Below are 22957 nucleotides of genomic sequence, written 5' to 3'. Positions count from 1 at the left end.
TATTTTGGTTTTGGTAAGTCTTGACATTTTGGCATCTTGCTGGAACTACGTTTTACTATACTCCGTTCCACCATCAGTCCAAGCGCAGTGGACGCCACCAGCTATTCCAGCCTATCCAGCGCCGGGAGAAAATCGCGTGACCTGCCGGTTGGGCAGAGCGGCGCAGGGAGCTCAAGGTCACATGACACTCTCTCTACGCGGGATTGGCTTCGATGGCTCCTAGCGTCCGCTGCGCTCGGACTGAAGGTTAAACGGAGTATAGTTCTATTTTATTTTTCCGGTGTAAGAAACCGGGTTCCGATTGCTCACAAACACCTAGAACGTAGTCAATCCAAGTCTCATTGACTATGGTCTCCATTATCCTTTCAACAGGTGGCGCCAAGTTCTTTGTCTGTTAAGTTTTAGCTGCAATGGAAAGCTCACCGGGTGCCAAGCGTCGGAAATGTTACTTGGCAGAGAGTGAGCCTTTTGTGATGCCTAGATCAACGCAATATTTTCACAGTACAAGGGATGCTCAGGACCCTGGAGACCCCCCTCATGACGTGCTCACCCCGTTAACTCGAGTTCCCCAAGCACTAAAATCCGCTGGGAATAATTCTGATGACGAGGACTGCCATTCCGAAGAATCCGAATTGAGCACAGATGCCGAACGCGAGCGTTCGGAATCGTTAAATGCTAGCGACGAGAACTACGATGTTCAAGACGACGTCGTGAACTCTGGTGAGGACTATGGAGATGATGATGACGAGATGAATGGAAATGACCCTGTACCACAGCCCTTGCTCGAACACCTTCTGTCGTCCTGTTTCAATCAGTTCGGGACGGAGACACTTCCCCATTCTACGACGACAAAAGCCGGCGCCATCGCCATGATAATGGCCCACGTCGTATCGCAGGGCATGACATGGTCGGGCCTCGATTCTTTGCTCGTGCTCATCAATGCCCTGTTTGGAAGGCAAGTCGTGCCGCAAAGCAAATATGCTTTCCGCAAGCTTTGGTCAGCAACGACGCAAAACTTGGTTCGCCACTACTACCTTTGTGAGGGCTGTGGAGCAGTTCTGGAAGACGCAGAGACTGCAGCCAGCTGCTCAGTGTGCCAGCAAGGGATAGATCTGAAGGTGCTAAAAGAGAATGGATCCTACTTCGTAATGCTTGACATGACGAAGCAACTGTCCTTCGTTATTGAGAAGACCAAGGAGCTTCTTCACAACAACCTCCTGAAGCTTGCCATGGAACGTAGTACCTCATCAAGCGGAAGTGGTGTCACTGACATAACAACAGGTGAAGCCTATGATGCTCTGCGCAGAAAGACTGGGATGGGGGACAGTGATCTTTCTTTGACTTTTAACACAGACGGCAGTCCTCTCTTCGTGTCATCCAAAACGTCTGTTTGGCCTATTCAATTCACTGTGAATGAGCTCCCTCCAAGCATCCGCTTCAAGCACACCACACTAGCCGGACTTTGGTTCGGAAAAGGCCATCCAAACATGACTGCCTTCCTCGCAAAGTTTGTTGATCAAGTCAAAAGCATGACGCCCGTGATGTGGGAGCATAGCTCTGAGATGCACAGGTCCAGAGCTTATGTGCTCTGCTGCTGTGTCGACGCACCTGCGAGGGCAGCAGTTCAGAACATGGTACTTTTCAACGGCTCGTTTGGATGTCCCTGGTGCCTCATAAGTGGGGAACACCTGGAAGGTATGTATCGGTCTTCTTGCACGTGCACATTGCAGTTCAAACTAAACATTATGTTTTTCTGAGCCTACTGGGTGCAACCTCATAATATATTTTCGTTTATTTTTATTCACAGGAAGCATGCGCTACGTGCCCAAGGAACCACCGGCTCCAAGAACATCTGAGCTTGTGGTCCGAGATATGCAGCTTTCCTTGAGATTGGGGATCACCATAAATGGAATCAAGGGTCCTTCTCCGCTAATGAATCTACCAGGTGTGGCTTTTTCCCTGAATGTCTAAAGAACAGGGTGAGATTATCCAAGGTTCAAGCGATCGAAGCAAACTGTTTCACACTGAGAACAGAAAGTATTAGTCACACAAAATCTTTGTGATTTTGATTCTGTTTTCGAATAGCACAATGCTCCGCACGTTGATCACTTAATTGTGCTAATCTCTTTGGGTTCCGACTGTACTCTGATATGTTACATTCTTACTTTCTGAGATTATGAACTACATACTTTTGTACTCTCAATGCACTGTTGATTTGCAAATGTTCAGTAGCAGATGCTCAGCGAAGATGACCACAGCCGTGCCCCCAATTTCTCCCCAAGGTCTGTTAGCTGATGTTACGACGGGCTACTTGGATGCGCTGTGAATTAATTTTCTATTTTAAGTTTGCAAGCCAATACTTATTTCAGGCTGCAACAGTGGAAAAATCGGTGATCAGTGGCGCCCAACTGAAAGATGCGAAGTACTTTGCACAAGCATACTGACACAAGCGTGACACAAGTATACTCACACGTAACACTGCTGAGCCACAAGTTTTGTGGTTGCTGTGTAATCTCAAGAGTAAGACAAGACTGTTCCCTTCCTTCCCTCCTTTGCAAAGCTTGGGGAAAAATTCATAGGGCCACGGCAGAGGCAGGGCTAGCATTCTGCCTTCCTATGCTTGTAAGAGTGCCACCTCCCCCCTAATTTTTTTTTTTTTTTTCTCATAAGCTTAGCCAACAGTGGTCTCTAAGAAAGATGCCGTTGAAACAGACAGTAGAGGCAGTACATACACGCAAATTTCTTCTGAAATTCACGTCCATGCTCATTTGTACGAAGCGCTAAGAAGAGCATTTTGTAATGGTTTTCGATGGTAAAACCTGTCAATATTCTCTGATCGGCAATCGACCGTTCAATAAAATTGTACTCTATTTCGGTTTCAGAGAAACCTTTTGGAACACCTAATTGATGTTTTGATTTTCCAATTCACAGAGTAGCTGACCAGCATACTTGCGGAGTTAATATACTAATATTTTTTCTTTCACCGAAAAAGCAGGAGGTACACTAAAAGATTCAATGTCATGAACTGTTACCAGCTATACTCTTGGAATTATTGAACTTGTGATTTGTCAGTTGCATGCTTTTTTGCAGTCCCTAGAGTTAGAAACTGAGAGACATGTAACATTTACTTTCAGGATTTGATCTTGTGGCCGGAGTGAGCGTCGCCCAGTTAAAAATACCCATTGGGTCCAATTGGATTTTCCAATTGGTACCAATTGCCAAAACCATTTGTGTTTTGGAACGCCCCGTTGGAACAAATGCCAATTGGTTCAATATTACCAAATGGCTTTTTTCCAATTGGAACCATGACCATCTGTGTTTTGGAACGCCCAATTGGAAATATACCAATTGGTTTTTTTCCAATTAGAATCGTGACCGACTGTGTTTTGGAACGCCCAATTGGAGAAATACCAATTGGTGTGGTTCCGAAACGGAAGCACACCAATTGGTATTTCTTCAATTGGTCTGAAATTCCCATTAGAAAACAGCCAGTTCGTACATTTCTAATTCAAACTATAAACAATTAGAAAGATAGCTAGCAAGAGAAATTGGTTTTCTGATGCATTAGCAATTTACACAGCCAAAGGTAGGACTCCCAAATGAAATTTCAAATTGAGCATGTCTCACATAAGTATGTCCAGATATGCCAGCTGGATATGTTCCTAACAAATAGGGTTTTACTATATACAAAACATTTGAAGCCTGTTCTGAAATAACACATTATTTCAGAAAACGCATCTTTTCTAGTCTTTTTTTTACGAGTTTTTTGCAGTCACACTAAATGGTGCCAGATACCTTTGCAAAATATAAGAAACAAGCAAAACTATAAGGAGCACATTTATTACAATAGAAAAGGAAACACTAATACCCAGTTCAGACCAAACATGATTTTTCTTCCTTCTACCGAAAGTAGGACGATTCCTGAGAGACACTATGACGTCATTGAGCGTTTGTTTAGCGTTCCTCCCACAGTGACGTCATAGCGTCTAGCAGGAATTGTCACCTAGTTCCGGCAAAAGCAAAAAGAAATTTTTAAAGTGTTCAAACTAATGGTCGTCCATGGTTGCATCCTCCTCTTGAGCAGTGTCAATAGCAGCAGCTTGCAGCCTAGAACGAAAACGGGACAAAAATTAGTAACCCAGGAACGACTGAGATCCAGTGTTCCTTTTCTTTTCCAAGCTGTGTCACATCACCAATGTCCTATGGTACTAGTATATGCATCTATGCATCGTGACATGGGACCTCAAGCTACTTAAGGGCACATTACTTACGAGTTTCAAGATGCCTAGCTTGCATTTGTGAATTTGTTTATATCAAGAAATTGTGCATTCAAAAACATACAATTTAAACTAATTGTTCAGTAACTGCACTTCGTCTGAGCAAAAGAGAAAAAAACAACACCAGAAGGAAAGCCCTCATTTAGTTTATCAATATGCAATAAGTTAGGCCGTTACCTTCTGGCACGAATGCCAGTCGGTATCATGACAGGGGTAAAACATGAAAGCAGAGAAATCAATGAAAGCTAGATAATAAGGCTTCAGTTAGTATGGGCTTCTGAATTATGATAGTGATCCAAGGCTTGTCGAAAATTTTAAAAAGGATAAACGGCTCAAGTCTAACACCTGGCAGCAGAAAGTTGTATGTTGTCCATTCAATTCGTTAGTTTTCTGCAATCTTAAGTTTCTACAACAAAATTAGTCCCTTTTTACATACCAAGTGAGAAATTTAATATGTTGTTATCAGCTGAGAGTGGATCCAAAGCTTTGCAGTCAGTCAAATTTGGGGGTTTTACATGCCAACCAACGACGCCTGGCACGCCCCAGCGGAGGTCTGAGGATTAATCTGGACCACCTTGGCATCTTTTGACAGCAACCGAAAGCTCGTTCTCCGCAATAGGCCTCCGTCAAATTGCGGGCACCTCGGCCGGGATTCGGACCCGCCACCTGGACATCCGTAGGCCGGCGCTTTGCCCTGGAGCCACAGAGGCAGGTTAAGGCTTTGCAGTGCGACCATTGTTTTTAACACTTTTGACTGCAAAGAACTATTCGTTCTGTGCACACTGGATCTCGGAAAGGATACAATTGCCATTATTTGCATGTGTGAGGCTAACATGCCCTTGATTGCAATGAGAACAGAGCTAGCTTTATTCTCACAGCTGTCCGAATTCAAAGGAATATTTATGATAGCACATGCTAGCTGCATTCTGCACAATGGGAGCATTTAATAATTTACAAATATTGCAAGCAACTTATGGCAATAAAAAGGGTGTTAAGAGCAACCTAAAGAAAAACAGCAAATATATTGAAGGCTCAAATACTGAATGAGGAAATAGTGAGACACTAGAAAACTGTTTGCTACAATGGAAAGCGTTTTACAATGCGATGTGTGTACTGCACGGCAAACTTTTTCCGTAACGCGGACGTGCGCCAACAGTTCCAAACATAAAAGCAGGTAGAACAAGCAAACTTGGCTATAAGAACACTTTAGCAAACACGGTTGACCGTGAAAATATTCAGAACTTGCTTCAAGAGTCTGAAGGACAAAGAGCAAAAACCCCGCTCACAGCAGCTGCCACGGGACGGAGTTGCTGGTTAACCCCAGCATGTTGCAGTTCCCCCAGGCTTTTCTTGGACACATTGATTGAAACAAGACTTGTCAAATGTTGGTAAACTTGATGAAAATGTCACATTTTCACATCCTCCTACTCGCATCCCACACACGTGTTCCCAGAAAAAACAAACACCTATTGGTGTCACTAGCGATGGGGCGTTCCAACTTTGAAACCAAAACTAGAAGTAAAAAAAAAAAAAAAAAAAAAAAAGAATTGCTAACTCAAAAAGCCATAAGATTAATAATAAAGCATTTATTTATTTATACATATATATATATATAGAGAGAGAGAGAGAGAGAGAAAACGCAGAGAAAAGACAACAAAAAATGAATAGGAGCAATATGAGTTGGCCAGTGAGCAGATTCCTTTGTTGACGTTCCCCGCACCCTTGAAAAAAATTCCATATTTTATCCTAGAGTTTATTTTTGATTTAGAAGAGTAAGCTCACAATCTTTCACTGCAAAATTATTCTAGAGCTCCAATCTCCAAGAATCCAATTGGGATAACTCTCCCAATTGGTTGCTTAATAGCAATTGGAAAATGAACTCCAAATGGAATTGCCATTTGGTTTATTAATACCAACTGGAATATATATTTCCAATTAGAGTGACCAATTGGAAAAACGTATTCCAATTGGAATGGCCAATTGGTTGATTAATACTAATTGGAATATATATTTCCAAATGAAGTGACCAATTGGAAAAATGCATTCCAATTGGAATGGCCAATTGGTTGTTTAATACCAATTGGAATATATATTTCCAATCGGAGTGACCAATTGGAAAAATGCATTCCAATTGGAATGGCCAATTGGTTGTCTTCATACCAATTGGATCCCACTGATACCAATTGGTACCAATTGAAATTCCAATTGGACTCAATGGGAATTTTTAACTGGGCGAGTATATGCACGCCGTTCTTCAAGGAGCAGCAAAGCAGTTTACAGAACTGCTGCTTTCTTCATCCAACTCTCAAAAACGGTTCTACATAGGTACGTCGTACAGTACCAAAATGTCTCATTTCCAGTTACAAGTTGGTGCATAAGTTGCTCTTTTCATAATTTGTGGCACCTCTTCGACCTATTTTTACCTTAATGGTGTTTACCAGGCCAATTCCTGACTTGAATCTTTACATACTAGTACTATTCGCGTTTCCTGCTCGTTACTTGCCCACTGAGCAGAAGCAGGGAGTTCTCCAGTGAGGGTCCCCCCTTGTTACTAGCTCCACAGTCCGGGCAAACCTAAAGATGTTGCAAACCTCCCAAGGTTCGAGTTCGAAAGTTTGAAGATATTGAATACTTTGAACCTTGCAACCTCGGACTTTCAGTCCGAGATCGCAAGGTACAAATTTTATGGGGTCTGGGTTTTGCACAGTCTCAAATTCATCTTCATGCTATTAATCATTTTTATCAGAATATCTTCTAGGTGTAACTCTATATATAGCAGCATTTTCGTCCACTTTGAAGCTGACACAATAGCCATTAGTGGTTGCCAAGGTTTTGCCAAATCTCCAGATCTGGAAAATCAGAATTTTAGCTTAACCTTCAAGAAGATTAGGCATAGATTGGGCAAAATAGAATTGCCAGGCTGGTTGACCGATTTTGATTAGCTCTACAGCTGCTTGTCACATTTTTTAATATGTATCTAAAACTAAGTATATTTACAGATACATATAACAATCGCTAAGCAAAATGTTATCGATACAGGTGTCTTTGTTAGCTGCTCCAAATTTTCAAAAAAATAAAACATGAAATAGGGTAATGTGAGCCCTGAGGCAGTGTTAGTAGCCATGGTGGCTACTAGAAAAAAAGGCGAAATTAGGCAACAATTGTTAGCGACTAACTCAAATGTTATATTAACTTTTCAGTTTTTCACTTGAGTGCACCTAATATGTCTAGAGGATGTAGGCTTGACCTCAATAAGGTCTAACGGTGCCATTAAATTTTGATTAAAGAATTTGTGGTAGGCACTATGGGGTCGAGAAATGTCACGGTACTGAGCATCGGACTGAAACAAAGCGGACAATCGCACCGGTAATGTCATCGCTTTGCATGACACTGCTGACGTCCCCTGTGGCGGGGCACGTGAATCGACGTTATTGCAGCCGGCTTCACTTAAACAAGCCAAGCCGGCTGCGATAGCTTCAACCCACGTGCCCGCACCGCAGCTGACATCAGCAGTGTGACACAAAGCAATGAAGTCACCGGCGCTTTTGCTCTCTTAGTTTCAACTTGGCACCGTGTACCAGGGTGACATTTCTCGGCCCTGTAGCGTTCACAAATTTTTAACGAGAATTTGACGGCACGGCTAAACCATTATAAGGTCAAGCTTAGTTCATTAGCTAACTAATTACCCAAATTTGCCTTTTTTCTAGTGGCCACCATGCCCCGGGCCCAATTTACCCTACCTCCCATTTTCTTTTTTTTTTAAATTTTGTTGCAGCTAATAAAAATATTACGTATAGTAATGGTAACAGTGTCATTTTAGCATGTTTATTTACAAAACAACGTTGATTTTCTTCAAAATGGTCACGGCATTCAATTTTAGTTTGTGTTTTGCAAAATCATAGCATGGCTGCCCATCTTTGATGGCCAGAGTGCATCCAATATATGCTTTATGTTATGTCCACTGTATTTTGCTGATTGTCACTCTTTGTACTTGCACGGCGCACTGCACATGCTTGATCTATGGCTTTTGAGACCACCCACAACCACATTTGCAGAAGCTGACAAACATACAGTGCTGTCACCGCTTGTTAACATGTAACGTAAGCTTCTACTTCGCTGTGAAATGGACTTTCTGTACCACGTCGCTTTGGCCATGCCGAAACCAGATCAAACATCGAGCTGACCTGTTGTCTGATATGTGCTTGTTCCTATGTTCGCATAGTCTGCATGCATGAACAGATAGGTACAATTTTTTTCCAAAGCTTAGCCCAATCAAAACAGGTAAAACTGATTTCATTACAGCCTGGCGTTGGAGAAATTCGACTGACCTTCGAGGTTCATTGAACTTTTCAAATTGAAGAGTTTGAAAATTGTCATATTTTTTAGCGTAATGAATTTAAATGTTAGGAAGATTGATTCTCAAATTTCTCAAACCTCTTTAAACCTCAGGGTTTGACTTTTCACTTTTGAACCTCGGGTTTGAGCCTCAAAATTCTGGGGAGGCGAACTTTCATGAATACATTTTCGAGTGGTTGTACTTTGTACACAGCCTCATATATGGTTATTAAAGCAAGATAAATTACTCATGTGCCCAGTCACTTATGTTGCTTACAGGAGCACCATCCTGCGTGGCACGGGTCAACAGCCGCCTCCTCCAGATCAAGCCACCACACTGTGTGACAAGGCTGCCTCGTTCACTCAACGAGCGCAGTTTCTGGAAAGCGTCAGAGTGGAGACTCTGGCTTCTGTTTTACGCTCTTCCTTGCCTCGTGGACATTCTGCCTCTGGAGTATTGGAAACATCTCTCCAAGCTCTCGCAAGCAATACACATCTTGCTACGTGAGACCATCACAGCCGACGAGATCAAGCGTGCAGGTAAGCTTCATACTTTTTTTTCTCCTATTTGCCTCATAAAGGTCTTTTTTTTATACCGTATGACAGTCTCATGGGAGTGTCAAGATCTACCCGCATTGATTAGACAGAATGTTGTGTGTAAAGTCTCAGAGCATGCAAATCAGGTAACTGTGGTAGGAAATCACATCCAAAAATCATCCAATGAGCTGCACGGCATTTGAAATTTCAGTTAATGTTATGCATTCATTTTATAGTCTGAGATTATATCCTGTGCATGCTTCTTTTTTTGTTTTCAGAAAATCTGCTGATCGACTTTGTTGGTCGCTGTGAGGCCTTGTATGGAGTGGCTTCGCTTACGTTCAACGTGCACCAGCTCCTCCACCTGCCAAACTCCGTGCGTCAGTTGGGACCACTTTGGGCGCAATCCGCATTTGTTTTCGAGGGAGGAAACGGAAAGTTGGTGAAGCTGGTCTCTGCAGCTAGAGGACTTCCGGATCAAATCGTAGAGCGAGTCGTAATGACGCAGCAGCTTGAATGCCTTCTGGCAGATAGCAACGTGGCAATCACTGCCAATGAGCGGAGTGTGTGTGAAAGATTTCTTGATTATTCACACATCCAGAATGCCTGCTATGTTGATGAAGCATGCTTGCTAGGACGTGAAAAAGCTGCCATTCTAACAGCTATCGAGGAACGTGCGCTAGAGGTCTACGGTGGGACAGGCACAGTTGGCAGCGCTTTGGAATACCAGCGTTTTGTGCACAAGGGGCAGGTGTTCCATAGCACCGCATACACAAGAGCTTCAAAGAGTGACACCACTGTAGTGTCAACTGCTGATGGGGAGTATTTCAGAATTAAGAGAATTCTCCATGTTGCTGGTCTCGGGTGCACGCTCCTTTGCAGACGGCTGGTGTTACGGGAGACACCACTCTTTCCTGAGCATATAAAGGAATGTTTTCCTTCGCAGGTAGACATCTGTAAGGTGCTGAAACCCGAGGACATTAAGGCCAACTGCCTTTTCATGGTGTTTCCGGCTGACAGCAAGTGCTTTGTGTGTGACATGCCGAACAAAATTGAGAGGGACTAAAGTTCTTTAACATGTATACAGGGCTTTTTTTTCCTCATTCTTTACAGAATTTAAAAAAGCGTGTGTTGGGTACATAGATTCCGTCTTCTCTGTGTACTTCTGGGGCTCGGCAGACATTAGATGAGTGGATAAACGTCACAATATTTTGACTAATTAATCAAAATGTGTTGATTGATGTTTTAATTAACAGTTTAATGGGCCACATACACTATCAGTTTTAAAGAGCGCAATGTCTATCTGCCATTTAAGTGATGCGACAGCTCTCTATGCTGTAGATGAGCAATTTAGCCAGTGCAGTGTAACCGCTAGACTCGGGTCTTTAATGTGCATCATGCAATAGTAATACACAAACATGTGCCAGCACGATGCTCATCCAGATCGAAATGGGTAGGGGTTGTGGATAGAACCGAAGAATATTACCGCTTGCATGTGATCGCACATACTTCATTACTTTTCTCTTTCAAACTTAAAATGCATTTGGTGGTGCATGTTTGTGCACTTTTTGGCTTGAGTTTGCTGTGCTGCGCTTGAGCAGACCTCTAAAGAGGGTAATACCTTCTTTTGGGTAATGATGCAGAGTCGTTGCATTTCATGCTTTGTCATTGTTGAACTTCACTGTCATCAACCATGTTCTATTTATGTCCTTTGCTGCTTGTTTTAGATGCTATATTCTGTCAAAATGGTTTTATTGTGTAAAGCATTGCATATTATCAAATGTACTAAAGTGGAAAGAAAAATAAAGCACTGCTGCCTGATTGCACTAAGGGATAAAGACCACTACCGGGTGGTCTGTGTGTCGGGCCCAGACTTAAATAGACCTAAAATTCGGATTTCTGAAGTACAACACTGTAATTTACCATACAAGTTCAGCTAGGTGGTGGAAATTTTATATGTGATAATATTGATGAAACTTGCTCGAGTCAAAAGTTACAAATAAAAACATAAAAAGTTGCATGAGCCGACATGTGGTTAAGCCTTTTCCTCTCAAAGCTAGAAAACGTTCTGGTCCACTGGAACGTTTTATGAACAAAAACGGGGAACACCAGTAAGATGAGAGCTTTTTCTTTCCCTTGCACTTTTTGTTAAATAAAACGTTTTAATGGCCTACGAGGATGCTTTTTTGGTTTCGGAATGAGTATTCTTGTGTATTCCTTCGTAACTTTTGACTGAGCCAAGTATTTTTTATCACATCACTAATGAAATCCACGACCTTGCGAAACTAAGGTAGTAAAGTACAGTGCCATAGTTTACAGATCTGATTTTTGCTATAGGTCTCGGACCGACATATGCTGTTATATGAAAGTATTGACGTCGGGTATCTCAAAGGATGGTAATTGACTGAGTGATTTATTTGCACTTAAATTGGTCCGTACACGGCGGTCTGCCAAGCAAAGCAGATAGGCAAAAACCCTTACGCGTGTGTCTCTGCCAGCCTGCTGCTGTGTCCGTTGGGAGTAATACTACCCAGCTTTAGAATTAAGCATTAAAATTATGATGGCGGTGATGATGGAGGTGGTGGTGATGACGATGATGTTGCTGGTGGCGGTGGCAATGGTGATGATTCAAGAGGAGAGGGTGACGGAGTGAAGATCATGATGTCTGCAGATGCGAAGGCATTCGTCTCGCAAATACCTTGCAAAGTTCCCGGGATTCATCGTGTGATGTGGGCAGAGGGCTACGAGAAGCTAATGGGATGGTCAAAAAGTCTCTAATGGCGGCGGGCAGTAGGGATTCACTGTGACGAACAGTCCTGCCTCGAAGAAGTTCGAGCTGACCTGATCTTCTACCGAGACGCACGGCGGCCGATAGGCGAGTCCCCGAAAGAGATTCATTGAGCAATCGGCACAGCACGCAGACTCGAGAAATCTTTCGTCTCTGATCGAGGGGCCGCCAGCCAAGTTTTCTGAGCCGTGCGTGGTACGGCACGTCAGTCGTGCCAGGGACCAGGCGCAAATTTTGCGGGTTGCACGGCGCTGCACGCTCTACAGTCTCTCAATTAGATGTTGTTGAGGGGGAGACCAAACTGCATGCAGAGCAGTATTCCAATGAAGGCAGGACTAAGGATGTATATTGTGCCTGCAGGACCGCTGGCCCACCTGGCCTTGCGACGCGGGTGATGAGGCCAAGCGTCCTGCAAGACTGCGCGATAATGCCGGCAATATGTGCGGAAAAATCCAAGTTTTGGGAAAACGTGACACCTAAGATAGGCAGGTGGTCTGATGTGCGCAGTGGAGTGCCTGCTACAGTATATACAAGGCAATTGTCTGTTTTTTGCAGTTTGAGAAACGTATCACGGAACTCTTGGATGCGCTCAGGCTTAGGTGTTGTCTCGAGATCCATCTCTCTACATCTTCTAGATGGTTTTGCAAGTGACGTGCGTCAGACTGGGACGAAATTGTCATCGCGATTGATGTATCGTCTGCGTATTGCACTAGGATACACTTGTCATTGCGTGGCATGTCGTTCACGAATATGAGAAAGAGCGTCGGAGCGAGGACAGAGCCCTGTGGCACTCCTGATGACATGACCCTCTCTGTAGAGCGTGCCCCACAGTACACAACTTGTTGGCTGCGATTCTGCAGAAAGCTTGATATCCAGGTGAATAGGAAATCGTGTATGCCTGCGTGTGTAAGCTTCTCAAGCAGGAGGTTAATGTCGAGCATATCAAATGCATTGCTTTGGTCAAGTTGGATTAGATCTCTCATGGTTCGATTATCCATGTGATCACTGATAAAATGGGTAATAGTTGCCAGTGCTGATTCGCAGCTGCGACCTCTTCGAAAGCCATTCTGACTGTCGGAGAGATAGCCGGATTCTTCAACGTGGTTGAGAAGCTGGCTGTTAACTATCCTTTCAAATGTTCGACAGACAATCGAGGTGATTGACACAGGACGGTAATGTTTTGGTTCATTCGTCGGCTTCCTTTTCCCTTGTGTAGCGGAGTGACCAAAGCTCATTGCCACGTTCCTGGCACAGTACTACTGTCGAACAGCCTTTGCAGAATCTGGCAGGTGGTCGGCAGCATTAGCGGACAGAGCCTTTTGAACCACGTCGGCGTGGTTCAAAGTTCAAAGAAAGTAATGCCATTGTGAAATTGCTTTCTAAAAGTAGCCGCCTCGGTGGCTCCGAGGCGAGAGCGTCGGCCTACGGATCCCCATGTGGCGGGTTCGAATCCCGGCCGAGGTGCCCGCAATCTGACGGAGGCTTATTGTGGAGAAGACGCCGTGTAACCGAGCTTTCGGTTGCACGTCAAAAGATCCCCAGGTGGTCGAAATTAATCCTCAGTCCTCCGCTGGGGCGTGCCAGATGCCCGTCGTTGGTTTGGCACGTAAAACCCCCAAATTTTTGACTTTCTAAAAGTAATGTAAATTGCAATGAATTACTTTTTGTCCAGTAGTTCTAATTGTAATTACCTTATTTCGGACAAAGGTATAGTTTTGCTTGTTTAGACCACAGCTCTGGGAAGCTGGAGCAAAAGGCGGCAAACGTTGTAACTATAATTAAATTACATTTATGAAGTAATTTACCAAAGTGTGCTGCTAGGCAGATTATAAAACAACCTTTCTTCGGTATATATACACGATTTTGAATAGTTCAACTGCCTGTTAGAGGAGCTCGATTTCCAATTTGAACAGTTCGACTACCAGTTTGAGCAGTTAGCTACCAGTTTGATCAGTTCCACCACAATGCTCTGCTACAAGTTTGAAAAACAGTTTGATTATCAGTGTAACCAGTTCAGTCACCATTTTGAACAGTTTGAATACCAGTAGGACCAGTTCTGCTACCACTTTCACCTGTCTAGCACTCAGTTTAGCCTGTTTGGCAAGTTCAGCTGCCTGTTTCCCCAGTTTGGCAAGTTTTGCTTCCCATTTGGCAAGTTCCGCTGCCCGTTTTGCAATTTTGCTTCCTTTTTGGCAAGTTTAGCAGCCTGTTTGGCCAGTTTTGTTTCCTGTTTAGCCAGTTCGGGAACCTGTTTGGCAGGTTTGGCTGCCTGTTTGGCAAGTTTGTCTGCATGGTTGGCAAGTCTGGCTGCCTGTTTGGCAGGTTAAGGTGCCAGTTTGGCTTGTTAATGTTCCAATTCGGCCAGTTTGTTTTCTTATATCGCCAGTTTAATCAGTTCGATTTCCATTTTGCCCAGTTCAAATTCGGGTATGCCGGGTTGAGAATCATACTGTTTTTTTCAATAGGGTAAACTACAAAATTTTTCAAAAGTGAAATCTGATTACCGTTGCATTGTAGTGCTGCCTCGCCCAGAAGTTCTGTATTGTTGTATAGCTGATTGCTTTGAAGCATTTTGCTCTTTCGTGCTACTTCTGAGCGGAGATCTTGAGCTTAACCCTGGTCCTCGCACGACTTCCGTAACTGAAAACCCGAGTAAGGACAACCAGAGCAAGCAGATGGACGAAATGCTACAACTACTTCAGGATGTTAATGCTCGAACTCTGAAGTTTGAGACAGGTCAAGCCAGCTTAATCAGCTCCATTGATAAAGTAAGGAAAAGCCAGCAGTAGATGGAAAATAAACTAGCTGACGTGATAAAAAGACTCGTCAATGTAGAAACGAAAGCGTTGAAGCTCGACGAATGGCAGAGTGAAGTTCAAGCCACGCAGCGCGTTGCCGATGAAGTCAGTAAAGAAAATACTCTTCTGCGCTCGCGCTTTGACGAATTACAAGATAGAAACAGGTGAGATAACTTAATTTTTCACGGAATTGAGGATTCCTATCGTGAAACATGGGCTCAATTGGAGGAGAAGATGAGAACGGTGTTGTCTCGAGCCATGAACTTGCAGATTTACGTGGAATGTATTGCTCGGGCGCACAGAATATGTGCCTTCTCTGGAAGCCGTTGTCATCCGCTAATTCTAAAATTTGCAAATCTAAAGGCTCGTGATAGTATTTTGAGTTCAAAATCAGTACTGAAAAATAGCAGTGTTTTTGTAAACCAGGACTTTTCGCCGGCAACCCGCCACGCACGACGTAAGCTAATCTAATTCGCGAAGGGTACGTATCCCAATGTTGCATTTACTTTGCGTTATAACAAGCTTTATGTCGGCAAAAAGGTATTTTTTATTTTTTAGAAACTGACTCCGCCGTTCAGTTTGGGGATCACCAGGACGCCGTAGCAAGCGCTTCGACTAATAGGTCATCTTCTAGCCTTGCACAAACATCATCATAGTAGATTAACAGCAATAACAACCATTCGTTTGTTCAACAGGCGGACGCCTGTTGAACAAACTTCGATTATTTTTACTAATATACGGAGTGTGATAAAAAATCGTGACGCACTTAATGCCGTTTTAGATTCATCATCTGCTGATTTAGTTATTCTCACAGAAACGTGGCTCTCTGCTAAAGTACGTGACAGCGAAATTTTTTCGTGTTGTAAGCGTTTCAATGTGTATCGCTATGATAGGGAATTCAGACCCGGTGGAGGTGTGTTAATTGCTGTATCTGAGAATATGACAGCTTTCTTTGTGAACATTTCAACTAATCTTGAGTTTCTTTGTCTATGCGTCAGTGCAAGACATAAGCGTATCGTTTTTTGTGTTTTGTTATAGACCGCCGAATTATTCTGCTACCTTCCCCAATGAGCTACACGACGTTCTTAATTTGATTTTAACCAGGTTTCCTAACTCTCCCGTCTTTCTCTTGGCAGATTTTAACTATCCTAGTATTATGTGGACTGAAGTGTGTCCCTCTGTTGCCTCCAATTCCTCAGATAGTCTCGATTTTCTAAATGTACGCGTTAATTTAAACTTAACTCAGCTTGTCACAAAGCCTACACTGTTACAGCCACAGCTGCCAGTTTGCTTGATCTTGTATTAACTTCCTCACCCGATCTTGTTTCTTAAATCTTTCATCTTCCTGAGCTCAGCGATCATTCTACGTTACACATCACCTTAAATTTACCTGTAGTTACTCCCTCGAAAGGAACCAAATTCATTCGAGATTACAAGAAAGCGGATTTTGACGCCATTAACAATGAACTCGCTCTCTTTGTGAATTGCTACATCGATTCTTTTTCACTCACGGACCAATATGGAACTTAACATTACTAAATATAAAGTCATGAGAATATCACGTACTAGTCTTAATGTGCCCTTCCACCATCTCAACAACGTCCCTTTGGCACCTGTTTCTTCTTATAAATATTTGAGCGTTCACATTACTTGTAACCTCTCATGAAAACTGCATGTTGAATATGTCATCAATAACGCTAACCGCATGCTAGGTTACCTGAAAAGAAACTTTGCTCTCGCATCGTCAGTCTTAAAATTAACACTGTATAAATCTCTCGTTCGCTCCAAATTAGAGTGTGCGTCTTCTGTCTGGGACCCCAGTCAGTCTAAACTAATTAATGTTCTGGAAGCGGTCCAAAACCGTTCAGCCCGTTTTATTCTAGGTAACTATCACCGCACTACCAGTGTCAGTTCCATGAAAATCACCTTGTCCCTACCTAACCTCTTTCTCCGACGAAAAGTTGCTGGTTTGTGTCTTTTTCACAAGATCTATCATACTAACCCGTACTTAAAGCAACGTCTTTCCATCCCACCGTTCTACATTTCATCTCGCATCGATCATCACCTCAAAGGTGGAATTTGTAAATGTACAACGCATTTCTACTATAATTCGTCCCTAAAACTTCTTTGGAATGGAATCACCTTCCGACTTCCGTAATTTATATTATTGATACCCAAATCTTTAAAAATGCTATAAAAACTCTTTACTGTCCTGAGCCGCCATGATATGTTATGTACTCTGCCCTTTCGTTTCATTTTGTGTGTTATTTTTGTTACTCCCACTCCCCTCTTTAATGCCGATTGACCTTGAGAATATCTAAATAAATAAATAAATAAACGAATTCGGGGACGTTTAGAGAAAAATCCCGACAAGCAATGGCGAATAATCTTATTCCATTCGATCCAAAAAAGTATTTCAGCAAAAACAGCCATCCTTAAATTACTCGCCGAATAGCAGTGTGGAAGTCTTCTGACAAGGATCAAAGGAACGAAACAAAGTGACCAATGTCCATATTTTTCGGCTTTTCGGCCAAAGTACACAAGAACGAGGTTCCTTTTCGCGCAATTATTTGAGAAAATCACACCTGGCAAGGCCATGTCTCAACCGTTCTGGCAAAAGTACTCTCCCAAGCTTAGATAAACGACCCTTTCAGAATACCCAACTCTCAGCGAGTAATCTGCGTTCTTCAGGAAATGGGATGCGACATCATTTCTGGCTTTTCCGTTGATATCAAAGACATGTACTATTCCATTTCCCATGCCACTCTTTTACAGATCCCTCGTACAACAATCGAAGAGGTAGGCGCTAAACGCTTCCAAAACGCCGCTGGGATGAACCTCGGCAGCATCCTGGAGCTCCTAGGTGTCTACCTTACGGCAACTGTTGTGTCTAACCAGGACCAGTAATATGTACAAAAATCTGATGTTTCCATAGGTTCCCGAGTTGCCCCATACGTGTGTGATATCTATCTCGCAGCATGCGGGAAGACCATCCAAGATAATCTGAAAGATCATCGCGTCGAGGCCATCTTCCGATACGTAGATGACTTTCTTGTACTGTGCTACTCTGAAGTACACGATCGGATTGATGGGTGTTTTGAAGTAGTCATGCGCAGCTTTGACGAAGGCTGCCCTGGACCTTCCTTCCCCCCCCCCCCCCCCCCGAACTTATTGTAAACCGCTGCATTCGGTTTCTCGATCTCTCCTTAAAGTTCACAAGCGCACACGTATGCTACATGTATCAAGCTAGATCCTGTAAAGGATTTCTTCGGAATGATTTCGACCGTTCAAAAACGGCTAAACGAGGATTGGCTACTACAGCTTTCGTCTCGGCATTACAAAAACCTTTCCCCCATAGACTCAAGCGCAGTTTTCAAACTCAGATTTCTAGGCTTCAAGACTCCGGATACACGAGCACACTCCTTGTAACTGTTTGTGAAAACATCTGCAAGCAAGTAGGACGCAAACCAAGCGAGATTGCACAACCACCAAAAAAGAATCCTTCTAAGCCTCTAGGGTTTACACATCGCCTGAAAAAGATCGTTGGCCGGCATAGAATACAACTCGTTTTCTCAGCTCCCAACAAGATATATGCCATGTGCAGCAAGGTTAACGGTCAGGCCGGTGACAATGAAAAGACTACGTACGGCATCGCGCACAGGACTGAATACGCCCCATGCGAAAGCGCTGTTGTTTACAACATTCCGCTGTCATGTGGGAAATGTTACATCGGACAAACTGGGCGCTGTATCAATGACCGTACCAGAAAACTCGCCGCCTCCGTGCGTACAGTTGCAGCAGCGGGCCATCTTCCGGCGCGTTGTCACCAATGCCAATGTGACCCCTTTTTCTCAAACATCACCATCATGGCTAGACACAACAAAAATCCACAGTGGCTTAGCTCGGCTATGCCAGGGTATACGTAGCGTAAGCTTAGGTTCAGCTGGTTATCCTTAGCTTTCCTGGCTGTCTAGGATTAGCTTGATTATCATGCTTACTGCTACTTCAATGACACACAGACGGTATACGTATTATGTGACTACTTCGGGATCCGAAGAGTTAAGCTTCTTTCCTCTTCTTATTGCGGAGGAGGCGCCGTGTAACCGAGCTTTCGGTTGTATGTCAAAAGATCCACAGGTGGTCCAAAATAATCCTCTGTCCTCCGGTGGGGCGTGCCAGATGCCCGTCGTTGGTTTGGCCAGCTGTGCGCCATGTTGTTACGTATCAAGCAATCAAGCTGCCACCCAGAACAACCGGACAGAGCGAGCCATGATCTCGAGCGGGTGAATGCGCGCTGCGCGTGCATCGGGGACTGACCTAGGCGCCATACCAGTCCTGCCCGTTCTGTCACTGCTCCTCGCGCATGCGCAGCACGGCTCTCCAGGAGCCACGCGCAACTGCTTTAGTTGGGCCGGTGTAGCTTACGCTAAAAAAAACAAATCGCAAAAGAAATTCTAGAATCCCTAGCCACCGAGAAGAAGAAGGACAAATGTGTAAGCACTGCCTCCATTGTACTACATACACGCGAAAAGAGGTATTTGCAGGAAACGCCCCCTGTGTCAAATAACGTGAATGAGCCCACAGAAGACGTTACGTTTATGGAAGCAAGGTTTTTTTTCTTTTTTTAAACTTAAGTGATTAAGACGATGGAAAATAATTTCATCTAGGCAATAATTAAAGTCGACGAAGGAAAAGAAGTTATTCATTAAATGAAAGTCGACATAGGAAAAGATGTTATTCAGTAAATATTTGTTAGTCCAGTGGAGTGCATGTGTATGTTCATTGTTTCTCTCTCTGTCCACTATATTTTTTCCTTCGTCCAGCTGGCATATCTCACAAGCATGAATAACCAACCTGCTGAGCTTCAGGCAATCACAATGCTCGAGGGGTGTGAAACAAATTCATGCGCACTTGTCAGCTTCCTGGAAAATTACCGATTGTTTTAAAAGGATGTTAAAAATAAGATCTCTGCTTCAAATTAGTAAAAACCTACTCGACCCCAGACGCGAATCGTACTAGGCGGCGCCATATATGAATCCGAAACTTGAACGACCATGGCCTTCTACTTTGCTCTAAGACTAAGTACGACTTAGGAAGAGCGGTACTGCTGAAGAAAAGTAACCGAACAATTTCTATATCTTAAGCTTGCGTTTTCAAATGCATTTCGTGTGTGTGTTCGTGTGTCGGTGCGGACGTTCGTCCGTGCGTGGGCTGTATATGCAAGTGTGTTGGTGCGCTTGTGCGCTCGTGCGCTTGCGTGTGCGTGTGCATATAAACGCATTCGCGCGTGTGCGTGTGTGTTTTGTGGGACGCTCGGCCCGCCACGCAGCGGCGAGTGCCGACATCAACGGTGGGGCGGTTCACACGCCTGCCTAGAAATTAGAGGGCCGAACCGGGCCAGTGGGAATTGACTGTTTGGTTTCGACCGGGCTCCTGTCTTAGTCATGGTAATAAACACTGCATAAGTCCACAGAACGAGTCGTCTGGTCGATCACCTGCGGCGGGCGGCGGAAGTCGAACGCCGCATCTGGCACCCAACGTGGGGCCAGATGTGGCGTTCGAACGCATCAACCGAGCATCTCCGACTCCGCGCCCGCCTGAAAGGGAGGGACCCTACGCCTAAGCACCCCGCGCCCTGAACACCCTTGAGTGCACTCGGGACGGCGTCGGCAGGTCCGTTGCTGCATCGCCGGCAGGGGTTAGCGAGAGCTTAAATTCCCGATCCAGGGAAGCCCCAGGTGCCTTTTATTGGTCCCCCCAGGGCCCGCACTTGGGTGAGAGCCCGCCGCGGGTGCCGCGCAGCCCAGAGAGGGGCCGGCTGCAATTTTCTGGCGGCGAAAGCCAGCTGCACGATCCTCGGCAAAGTCTTCAGACGGCTGGAAGGCCCCAGCGCAGCCACCGCTCTGCAAAAGCAGCAGCTCGAGAACATCCTGCACCCCTTCGCTACGATGTTCACGGAAACCCCGGGCAAGACCGACGTCTTCCTGTACCATATTGAGACTGGCAACGCCCGACCACTGTGGTGCCACCCGAGAGCCCTCAGCGTCCACAAGCGAGCCCTTTTAGACGCAGCACTACAGGAGATGCTGGATACCGGAACAGCGCAAGAGTCCCAGAGCCCCTGGGCCTCTGGGACTCTTGCACTGCTCGTCGTCTGGGCTCCGAAGAAGGACGGCTCCGTGCGACTGTGTGTGGATTACCGCCGCCTCAACGCTGTAAGGGTGAGAGATTCGTACCCGCTTTCTTCGATTGACTCGATTATGTATGCTATCGGCAACGCAAAAGTGTTTACTACTTTTGCGTTGCCGATAGCATGCAGCGCCTAATGGACATTGCCCTCGGCTACACAAAGTACCAATTCGCCATGGCTTACATTGATGACGTTGTCGTTTTTGTTTTTTTTTCACAGAGCTTCGAGGAGCACCTTGAGAACCTGCGAATTATCCTCGAGCGCCTTCGAACTGCCGGCCTAGCAATTCACTCTAGGAAAGTGCGACTCGCTTCACCACACATTAACCTTCTTGAATTCGTGGTGGACAACGGAGTACTTCGCCCTAACGAGGACAAGCTGCGGGCAATAGCAGAGTACCGGCAGCCACACGACGCCAAGAGTTTGCAGCGGTTTCCTGGCTTGATTGGATTTTATCGCCGATTCATCACTTCCTGAGCCGAAGAAAGGCGACGCCTTTCTTCGGCTTTCGAAAGCAATCACCAACGTCGCCTCTTTGGCCGGATCTCAATCGCCCATTTGTTGTTCAAACAGATGCCAGCCACTTCGGCCTCGGCGCAATCCTACTTCAGGAACACGACAATATCCTTCGCCCAGTCGCCTTCGCCAGCCTCACGCTGACAGCGGCCGACCGGAACTATTCCGTTACGGAAAACGAATGTCTCGCCATAATTTTGCCCTCATGTATCTCGATGGCGCTCCCTTTCATATCAGACTGATCACTAAGCGCTCTCCTGGCAGAAAAATCTACAAAACCCAGCCGGACATCTTGCACGATGGGCTTTGACACCACACGCGTATACTACTCCCTTGCGTACAAGAAAAGAGCGACTAACGTCGTGGCAGGCGCATTGTCACGAGCTACTTTGCAGGTCCCTCCCTGTGAGACAGACCTAAAGTTCGTGGGATTAATTTACATCGTGGCCAACACTTCGGACTAGCGGTGGGGGACGTTGGCGAGCCGAGCAGACCTCCGCAAAGCCCAGCAGGAAGACGGACTTTGCCGATGAGTGTGCGAAGGGCTTGCAGTACAGAGAGCAGGCAGCACCGGGAGCGACGGCGAATACGACTCGTACCTTCTGAGCAAGGACGGACTTCTTCTCCGCTACATCCCCTAGGCAGACGACGACACCGATGAATCGCCTTTCCGAATCGTGATACCTCGGAAGCTGCGCAAGTCATTCATCAGGTATTTCCATGATTCAGCATTGCGGATCACAGCAGTGGCAGTAAGACTTACGATGTTATGTCGTGTTGCGACTTGGCCAGGAATCAGGCAGGATGTACTGAAGTATGCTCGCAGTTGTCCACTGTGTCAGAAGGCGAAACCGCGCGGAGGCCAACCACCAGGATTATTGCGGCCAGTTGTAAGCCAGTCGCCTCGGCAGATTGTCGCATGCGATATCATGGGCCTGTTTCCACGTAGTCCTCGCGGAAATCAGTGTCTACTGGTTGTGACCGACCACTTCACCAATTGGGTCGAACTGTTTCCCTTACGGAAGCTTCTTTCGCAGTGGATCTGGGAAGATCTCCTGTCCACCTTCACCAGATTCGGCTTCCCGGCAGCGCTCATCACGGACGGTGCTTCGTACTGTCGGAGCAAGATCTTCGTCGACACCTGCGCAGCGCTTGGAATACGAACAGGCTAACGTCGCCGTATCACCCGCAGGCCAACATCACGGAGCGGGTCAATCGCAACCTCAAAATTATGTTGATCTCCCACACAGCCCATCACAAAGATTGGGATTCCTAACTCGACGAGATGGCATTCGCAACGCGCACGACGATCAACCGATCAACCGGTTTCACACCTGCGTGCCTCAACCTTGGTAAAGAGATAACCTTCCCATTGGAAAACTCATTTTCATGCACAGGTTTTGCGCAGAACGGACGGTGTTTCGTACTTTCCAATGCGCAGTTCGCTCAAGACGTCCATCGCCAACTCTCGTCGGCCATTCACGAAGCCTGAGAAAACCATGACGTCGCTCGTCTT

The 22957-nt window shown here is 45.2% G+C and overlaps 1 pseudogene; it reads left to right on the top strand.

Annotated features, from left to right (window-relative positions):
* Positions 1-213: 213 nt before the first annotated feature.
* On the top strand, positions 214-15391 carry LOC115329036 (annotated as a pseudogene).
* Positions 15392-22957: the final 7566 nt, after the last annotated feature.

This window comes from Ixodes scapularis, unplaced genomic scaffold, assembly GCF_016920785.2.
Source record: "Ixodes scapularis isolate PalLabHiFi unplaced genomic scaffold, ASM1692078v2 PGA_scaffold3__209_contigs__length_174095766, whole genome shotgun sequence".
Classification (NCBI taxonomy): Eukaryota; Metazoa; Arthropoda; class Arachnida; order Ixodida; family Ixodidae; genus Ixodes; species Ixodes scapularis.
The sequence above is the reverse complement of the archived record's forward strand: the minus strand, read 5'-3'. Positions and strand labels throughout refer to the sequence as shown.